The sequence below is a fragment of the Strix aluco genome, chromosome 5 (assembly GCF_031877795.1).
Source record: "Strix aluco isolate bStrAlu1 chromosome 5, bStrAlu1.hap1, whole genome shotgun sequence".
Taxonomy (NCBI): Eukaryota; Metazoa; Chordata; class Aves; order Strigiformes; family Strigidae; genus Strix; species Strix aluco.
Genome location: NC_133935.1, coordinates 7,351,282 through 7,360,672, shown reverse-complemented (window position 1 = coordinate 7,360,672; position 9,391 = coordinate 7,351,282). Strand labels below are relative to the sequence as shown.

At 41.9% G+C, this 9,391-nt stretch overlaps 1 protein-coding gene across 3 annotated transcripts in view; it reads right to left on the bottom strand.

Annotated features, from left to right (window-relative positions):
• Positions 1 to 926: 926 nt before the first annotated feature.
• Positions 927 to 9,391, bottom strand: part of LOC141923962 (C-type lectin domain family 2 member B-like) — a 29,583-nt gene continuing 21,118 nt past the window's right edge. For 2 of the 3 annotated variants that reach the window (XR_012623438.1, XR_012623437.1), the window contains 3 exons: positions 5,554 to 5,634; positions 2,745 to 2,888; positions 927 to 1,926 (listed from right to left, as the gene is read on the bottom strand). The gene's annotated coding sequence lies outside the window, so the exon portion shown is untranslated. The remainder of the gene's footprint in view (positions 1,927 to 2,744; positions 2,889 to 5,553; positions 5,635 to 9,391) is intronic. The other variant, XR_012623439.1, reaches the window with a different exon arrangement.

The following is a 9,391-nucleotide window of genomic DNA, read 5'->3' as shown; positions in this document are numbered from 1 at the left end:
CTCATTTTAATCAGAGTACTTTCCCCCCCTTCAGAGTTACCGGGCAGTATATGCATACTTCTTACCCAGTTGTCTACACAATGCAAATGGTTGTCTTTCAGATGCTAGGACCTGCCGCTGAAATTCCTGGAGATTTGCCTGCAACAACTGGAGACTGGGGTATCTGTGGGAGTTGCTGTCTGGTTTATAATCAGTGATGGTTTCTAATTGGCCCTGAAATGGATTTCCCTTTGCTGCTTTTGCATAGGCACCATCTGGGTGGATGTGTGTTGAGCTCTTTGTGAAGCTGCCTTGTTCTGAAATGAAGACTTTCTACTTGGTAGGGCTCGTATGCCAGGAACTAATGACCACGACTGCTGCTGCTGCGTGCTTCTTTTTGTATCTGCTATGACTGAACAAGTTATATATGAAAAACCACATCACTTTAGCTCTCAAAGACTGAAATTTTTCTTGTTCCTAAAGAAAGCTGGAGCTAATTAATTTTGACTGGCAATTTCATTTGGTTGTAAGGGTTATCTGAGAGTCTGATGTAAAAGACAACTATCCTAAGAATCTTCCAGCTAAAGTCAGATCAGGTTAGCGAATAACAACAACATGCAGATCCATTTCAGGTCAAAATGTCACCTGCCACCACTTCTTTTATTATCTCTGGGTTTTAATCATTTCTTTCTCCATGGTATTTGAAGACCTGGGTTTATCACCTGGCAAAAGGATGATCTCAGGAAAAACATAACCTTTTTTTTCTGCTATTCATTTGGTGCTCTGCTCTGTGAGGCAGGGATTCCATTTTTAGACAGTACTTACCAGAGCAGCATCATGCTTCATGACAATGGCTCAGAGGTATTACAGTCATACCAGTGCTAAATGTTATTTTTCTTCTAGTCTGACTAAAATAAGAACAAACACCAGCATGTCAAGTGCTTTCCTAAATTTGTTTATTGATTTCGGGTGCATATACTATAAAAATGGGGTACATATTACCAACAGCAACAATGTGGTTTAAGTACAGATAAGCTTAAATACAGGGAACAATTCTAGAAATATTTGCTGTACTGATTCCTCCTACTCAGGGTCTGTGAATCTTTGATATCAGCCTGCCCCAAAGAAGTTATAACTGATAAGAACTGAAAATAAAATAAAAACAGACAGCAAAATAATAATTATGAACAAATGCATTTGGTGGCTCAGTTCCAGTGGAGGACTCTGATTTAACTGAAGCTACAGCATTTGGGGAAAAAAAACCCAAAACAAATACAAAATTAATTACCGCTCCAAGACAGGAACAACATATTGTATCTCTGTGAGATGCTCTTCTGGAGAAGTAGAACAGAATAATTTTGTTCAAGCCAATGGGAGGGATGAGACTAAGTTTTCTCTACTAAACGAATATAGTTTCTTGCACCTTCAATACCCCTTTCATGCAAGTCCCACTAAAGGCTGTCAGGAGAAGAAAAATCACATCCAAACCCAGCCTTCGTAAAAAAAGTTCAGTGCAACCTTTCACATTCCCTGTTTTATCCATGAATTTTTGCCCATATGGAATCTAAAAGCTTATTGCAAAATCAAGTCAGGTGTGAACTAAAAGTGATGTGTCAAACTGGTCCACCTGGTCAGTTATATTGTCGAGACAAGACCCAAATCCAACTTTTGATGTAGCAGCTTGAGCCCATGCCTTGGTACACACACTGATGTAATCGCATATTTGCTAGTATTACAGTATTAAGCAAATTCCAAATAAAAGTTATGTTTGTCCATATATGGAGAGGTTAGAGGTTTAATGGAGATACTGGAAGACATAACTGAAGAGTGCTCAGACTGATGGCATGTCTTCTTTCATAAAGATCTCTTCAGAGAAAAAAAAGTAAAAGTAAACAAGCATAATGTCTTGTTTTGTTGAAGAAGCAGAGCCTTCCCATGCCGAGTTATCTGGAAATAAAAGAGACAAAAGCTAATAGAAGTAGAGCATCTCACTGAAGTTGAACCTGCTGTGAGTGTCCTATGAGTAAGGAGAGGGCACCCGTATGCCATGAGGACTAGGCAAGATGTGCCATGCCTCGGGGTGGAGGCACAGTCATGCAGATATGACTAGTGAGCCTCTCAGGGACAGGGGCACTGGTTCTGGCACAGGAGGGGACATGGTGTCTTCAGCGTGGCTGGTGATGGCTTCCAGGGAAGGCGACCTGGAGAAGTGATTAAATAAGCTTTGTAGCTCTACGAGAAGCACTAGTTGTGGATGGGAAGGTTTTCTCTGGAGGGCTGTTCACTACCATTCCTAGTCCGAATCGGACGACTGTTCTCCTGTGGTTTCCTTCAAATCCCAGACCAAACAATGCAGCTGGCTTGTCTCCTGTCACTTCAGCAGGTCACTGCCTATCCTGGCCTGGACAGTGGTTATGGGAATCACCTCCACCTGCACCCAGCCATGTGCTTGTTTCACATCATGGCAGGCTCGTGGGGTTATTTCCCTCCACAGCTGGGAGACACCTATGATTAAGTGATGAATTTTCTTGGAGTAGAAGCAGCAGAACCCAATACTTGCTCTGTCAGGTGGTTCTGCCAAAGCTGCTGGGTATAAACATACTCCATTAAGTGCAGCATGCCTAGATGTTATCTAGTGTGACTGTGAATTGCTGGCGGCTTGAATTTGTGACGGTGACTTTAGCGTTTGGTTTGGGACATTTCCTTGCACCTCTTCTGAAAAATGCAAACGTGTGAAAATACAAACATGGCTAAAAATGGCTTACGCTGTGCATCAGCAGGACGGCGGGAGCTGCCTCAGAGGTTGTAACATTTCACCGCCAAGAGGATGACGGTGATGAGCAGAATCACTGCAGTGAAGTACAGGGTGACAGCAACGTAACACCAGGGCGAGTTGTCCAAGCAGGTCGCTGCCAAAGGGACAAGGGAGAGGGGTCTCACCACAGGCAGAAGCAAGTCTGAGTTATGGGAGTATGGAAAATCATTGCAGCTAGGCCTTCAGCAGGAATATGTTACACTGTGTGCTATAGACCTAGCACCTGTGGAAAGTGAAGAGCAAGTTTCTGAGGATATCCTTGGTGTGCTGCAGATGCAACTGAAAACTTTTTGGAGTTTTTTCAGCTAAATGTACCTGTAGAGGCTAAATCTTGCTTTGGAAATTCTTTTCTTAAACAAAAACCGAATGCCTGAAAACTGGAAAGTGGGTCCTAGCATTTTAATTATTAAGTGAAAAAAAAATCTTTATATATTTATATATGTATATAGGTTTATATGTATATATAACCTATAAATATTTATATATAAAATCACGTTTTCAGGATCAGAAGAATCCTTTCCCTGGCCTGTCCTAGTTTTTATGATCACAACTGTTCAGAAAATGCCTAAAAACGTGACCTTTCACCTTCTGTCCACAGCTTTGCCAACACTACTGGGTCAACCCTTCGCCGTGCAGTTTGCCTGCAACGCCCGCACAGTGCTCTGGAATATACCCAGCCTTTCCCTTGGAGAAGGGCTTGCAATGGTTGTGCTATCGTGGGTTGTTTTTCTGAGGTTACACAACTGAAGACCCACAAGGAAATTTTGAAGTTCACGTTCAGGCTTCAAAACAAGGTTTTATAGGTGATGTGAAATTCTAGAGACCCGTTTTCCAGATTATCATCCTTTTTAAGCACAACAAAGAAATACATGTTTAATTAGTCATTAAATCCCTGCCTCCATCATTTTCAGCTCCGACTGTAATCCTGTCTGGGATCATTGTGTTCTTTTGATCCCCATTCCTTAACACTTTCCAGGCTGATCTGATAAAAAACCCCTCCAATCTAAACCAGAATTAGAACAATGTGGTTTTAAAGAGGTTTCAGTGAAGAATGTGAAGGGACAGAGCTCACCTATGGCATTTATCCATAGGTATAGCATATATGGATTTTGATATTCCTTGAACAAAATTCTGAAAACCTGGACATACAGACAGTGTAAGCAGCATCAGAGAAAGGAGTGGAGGAAGTGAGGACTGGTGTATAAAAAGGCAACCAATAAACAGATGGGCTGATGGCAATATATCAAAACTGTGTTACTGACAATATTTTCATGCTGCGGTCCAATCCCAGCTTTACTGACATAAAATCAGAGGATTTAAATGAAGCCAGTAAATTGGTTTTGTTTTTGTAACAGCAGGACCAAGATCTCCACTTGGCCCACTCTCTTGTCTGCCCGACTTTTAATCAGAAAGACCATCTGAAGCTTTCAGTTTCTTTTTCCTTGTGGCAAGGCCAGATTAACCCACCAATGGAAACATTTGTTCTCACCGGCATTTTCTGCAACTAACATTTTTTCTATAAATATCTTAATTGTTCTTATGCATTGCACAAATGAAATACTTTCTTTCCTTCTCTTCTTCATTTTCACCTCACAGAGGAGAGTTAAAACCCATATCCAATATATTACTTCCCTTTGCAGAACAAAATTTACTTTCAGGGCTGGTTACACAGTTTGAGAAAATAGTTCAATATATCTTAAAATCTTCACTTAAGAAAAGATAGACACAATTTATCTAAACTTGTCAAATAAGTATTCAAAACTTAACTTTTGCTTTCTAGCTATCACTTTCTAAAAGTAACTCAGTTTCTGTGCTTTAAATGCTGACCCACTTGTTTACCCTAAATGCATTTGCAAATGAAAAACAATACACGGAAATTGTTGCTAAAAAGAACAGAAGAGTTGGCAAGCGCCTCCACAGAAAAATGAATTTTAACCACATGTTATGAGCATCCCTCAGGAGTGGGGAGCAGGGAAAAATGGATCAAAATCACTTGCAGCAAAGATAGAAAGTGATACTGTCCCATACCCTGGAAAAGTCTTCTAGTTGGCTGCTGAATGGGTGGGGGGTTGCTGTGTTTTGTGTGGGTCTAACTCACTAGAGGTACAGAATGGCAGTTTGTCCTACTACCAGGTCCTGGTCCTCCAGTGGACCACATTGCCTGCATGGTGCATGTTCATTTTCTTCTGGGATCCTTCTGGGATGAACTGTCTGGTCCCTTCTCAGAAGAAAGCTGGTCGTATTCCAGAGAACCATTCCTTTCCCACAGTGCAGATATGGACAGTGGCAAATTTTACTTCCTCTGCCCAGAACTGATCTCCAGCAGCATCCCCAGTGGATGTTCCCATGGTCTACCTGAGACCTCTTATTATGTTCCCAGGGGCGTATTGTGATGTTTTCTGTGCCATGCCAAAGGCTCACTAGACTGAGCCCCAGAGGCAAGGGACACGGACGTGAGTCCTCACAGGCTTATCTGGGGCCAAGGCACAAAAAGTTTAGCCTAATGCAGACCTGGAGGCCTGTGGCTCTACCCGCTGACCTTGAAAACAGTCACCAGCAGCCTTTAGGCATCTCCAGGGAAAACCATCAGCTACGAAAGGTTTTGAAGGTTTTTTAGTTTTGCCTAGATCATACCAACATCTCCTTGGGTACCTATCCCTAAGCAACTCCTCCACTATATGTAAATACATAATTATGATAGTATAAAAGAGGGTAAAATATAATAAGAAACTGTGAAATGTCCTGTAGTATTGCAGTACCTGTATGTGTAGTCTTGGATGTCCTGTCAGGTCTGTCAGATCGGCATTTCACATTTACCTCAGCATATACAGTTGGATCACCTGTAGAGACAAAAGATGCTACAATTAGTGAACATGTCCGAGGCCAGCTGTTGCCATTCTCATTGCTTCCAGTACCCTGCAGCATCAGACCTTCTCTGAGAAAGTGGGAAGAGCAAGAACATGCAAGAGAGACTCTTTTCATCTTTTTTTTTTTTCTGATAAGACTTGTGTGTTGCTGATGAATGTGCCAAAAAAAAATTACTAGAAGAGTTCATGCAAATAATTGTCCTACTGTGCAGCTTTCCAAAGAGATACAAAAAATGTTACTTGGTTATTAAATTTCAGAAAATTAAAAAACCCCAAAACTGTAGATGACTGTAGGTTATCATACACTGAACTACTCTATTATTAATTCTATTTTTTGTCTTATTATTCCATTTCTTATACACATATACATTCTGACAATCTTTAAGCAGAAGTTTATCAATGGCAACTTTTTAAACTAAATTAATTTTTTTCTATTTGTTTCTCAATAAACTTTTTCTTCCTAGTGAATTCAGATTTTGTACATGGGTGGGAAGCATGCCTGTTTTCTACTGCTTCTTCTTTCAGAGAGGAGCACAGTTCCTACTGATGCAAAGCTATGCATGTGCATAGAGCAGAGACAAGCTATTTTTCAATCACTTATGAATTAAACATAATTTTTAACAATTCAGAGTAAACCACCAAATGTAAAACATTATGCAAAATATAAACATACTATTTTCATGTCATCCACAGATTTTTCTTCCTCAAGTTCATTATTCTAAGTATTTAAATGATATTTTAATCAATGGTTGGCAAGCACCACTGCAGACAGAGCACGGATTTTCAGTACAAACCATTAATTAAACTTTCTCTACAAAAAGGGGAAAGGAAAGCCTGTCTGTAGGTAATTCTCAGATAGAATAGTCCAAACACAGCTTCACACCCCGCCCCCCCCCCCCCCCCCCCCCCCCCCCGCTGTTGTTAGTCACAGAAGACAGAAACTTGGGGAGAAAAGAATTAACAATAGACTTATCTGAATCTTTATTGCCTTGCTAATTTATGACCATTCTCATTTGCCAGCAGAGGAGGCCTGGACATCAGTGCCATGGACACATGCTTCCCATGACTAAGAACCATTTTCAAGGGAAGCTTTCCATATGCGATGCAGAGCTGGCAGGGCTGCTCAAAGTGCAGCAGCCTTCATCTCTGCTGAGTCGAGACACCCATTCCTCCAGGCTTGGAAATCCCCATTTCACAAACCAAAGCAACGGAGCAGGTCTTTCTCTCACTGTGAAAGTTTATGCTGTTTGTTGTAATGAGGTTTAGAAACCACAGCGAACAACTGATATTCCTCCATCACTGCTTTCTTCTCGGTTTCTTCCAAGTGTTACTTGTCATGATCCTTCATGACTTTTTTCCCATTTGTCAGCTGCTCATCAGGATGAAGATTTTCCCAGAGCATCCTTGTTCTCAGATATCTGTTTTTAGGATTTATTTTGCAAAAAAAAGCTCCTCTGTGCTTACACTTGATCTGAGTGCCTTTACACACATCAAGAAGAAGCCTTTGTCAGGTGCTTGTGCCTCAGAGCATGCACCAGTTCCCTCCCAAAACTACCTAGCATCTTCAGACTGCTTGGAGATATTTGCCTCCATAAATTATACCAGAGTGAGACATGGCTGCACTGAAAGAACTGCCTTAAGACAGAGCACATTCAGGCAGAATAAACCATGACTTTTCTCTTACTGGGAGATATGCTTTCCATATCCCAGTAGGGATGCCGAAGGATTGCCTCTTGCTATGCATGGAGCCTGTGGCAAGCACTCCAGCACTTTCTATCGCACTATCTCACATTAGGCTTCCAAATGTGACATGGCAGAGCTCAGCCATGATCACATACCGGGGTCTGCTGGAAATCTCCCCATGCTGTATCTGGTGGTCAGTCAGAAAACCCTCGTATGCCCTGGTAACCACTAGAGTGGTTGGGACACTCATGGTTGCAACCATTCAAAAAATGTTTTCACCGTGTGTTACAAGATTTTTTTTACAGCCAATGGAGAGCATAAGAAATGTTGTCAGGGTGGATTTCCCCAAAGGTGCGGGATTGCCTGCCAAACTGCACATTCCCTGCCTTCCCAGCCTCAATAGGGGACAATTCCCATCTGCTGCACTATCGAGTGCTTGATCACCTGGGCAGATTTGCTAACAATAATACAAACTGGGCTGGAAAGGGAATTGGCAACAGGATTTTCAGCAGCAGCCATTCACTTTCCCAAGAAAGGGTGGTTTGCTGAGATTGCTTTGCTTTAACACCAAGAGCTGAGCATTGCTCTCCTTATCTTTGGAGGCCTTGCCTACACTTGTCTGTTATTATGTATGGATGCTTACACTGGCCATCTGCATAGCAGAAGAGATCTGTTTCAGTATCACTGTAAAAGCAGAGCATCCTGCGGCTATTTAGTTCAGGCCAGTACTAGATGTAAAGCTCAAGGAAGGCAAAGATGTTGTTTAGGTACCTGACCTCTATTATATAGTGACCTGCATCATGCAGGCAGTGCTTTCAAATTCATGTCCATAAAGGTACACCCAGAAGACATCTCACTGCCCAGAGGGTGTCTACAGGATGACTGGCCCAAATCAGCAATATTGTACAATGAGAAAAGCTCATGGGAAGAGGTATAAGTAGGAACATGACTGCAGGTTTAATGAGGTGGTGAACTGCCCTGTGACGCTGTTTCTCCTCCATCTTATGACATTAAATCTGCAGATCTGTCAGAGTAGGAGGGAGAGGGAAAGCGGTGAGTGATGGGACATGCCTGACTGCCCCCAGCAGATTTCAATAGGTGTGGCAGCGGAAGGAAGGAAAAGCTGTATTTTTGTATCAACTGCAACAGACCGCCCGTAGGTTGCCTGCTTTGCATGTTTTGCCTCATTTCCCAGGAGCTACTTATATCAAATTTGCTTGCTGATAGTGTATGAAATAAGACTTTTTTTTTTTTTTCTTAAGAGAGAAACCAAACTTTTTTCTCTGAGGTGCCATAGGGAAGATGAGGAAATGCAGACTTCCTCAGTGCAAAATGTAGGACAAGTCCAGCAACATGGAGATTAAAAGATCTATCTGCCACATGCAAAAACTCAAGAAAGCAGAAGGGGCTGAAGGCAGAGGAGAAATGGGGTGCAGACTAGCCGGGGGACAGGCATAGTGGCCATGGGGAAGAAGACCAAACTTAGAGCTATGTAATCAGGTAAGACAACACAAACGTTGAAGTCTGTAACTCAAAAATATGCTCAGAGGCAGGGCAGTATGAAACCCCTTTTCTTTGCTGGCCTAGGTTATTATTCCTGTCTCACTGGAGCAACTTTAGCTTTTCCAAGTCTTGCTGTATTGATGATCTAATGTAAAATATTCATGGAGTAAGACAGCAACTGCTTCCTTTGAGCTTTTTCAGGCAGGTGGGTGATAGCCAACTTAACTGCTTTGAACTCACTGTAGCATGGCAAATACCAAGCTTTTGCCTGAAGAAAAGCAACCTCCTAAGGGTGCCAGAGCTGCTGAGATCTGCCTTAGACTTATGAAAAATGTTGAATCTAAACCATTTTTAGTACCAAGCATTATCGAATCCTGGTCGTGTTAAACGCAGCCTCTTTCTTGTGCAGCAGCCAAGGAGTAAGAACAGTTAACAGCGTTTGGCAGAAGGTGACTATCACAGTTTCCTGCACTTGTGCTCTCAACTATGAGAACAATGGAGCACATACAGAAATCAAGGATAGGGATTGTAAAAATGTATAATG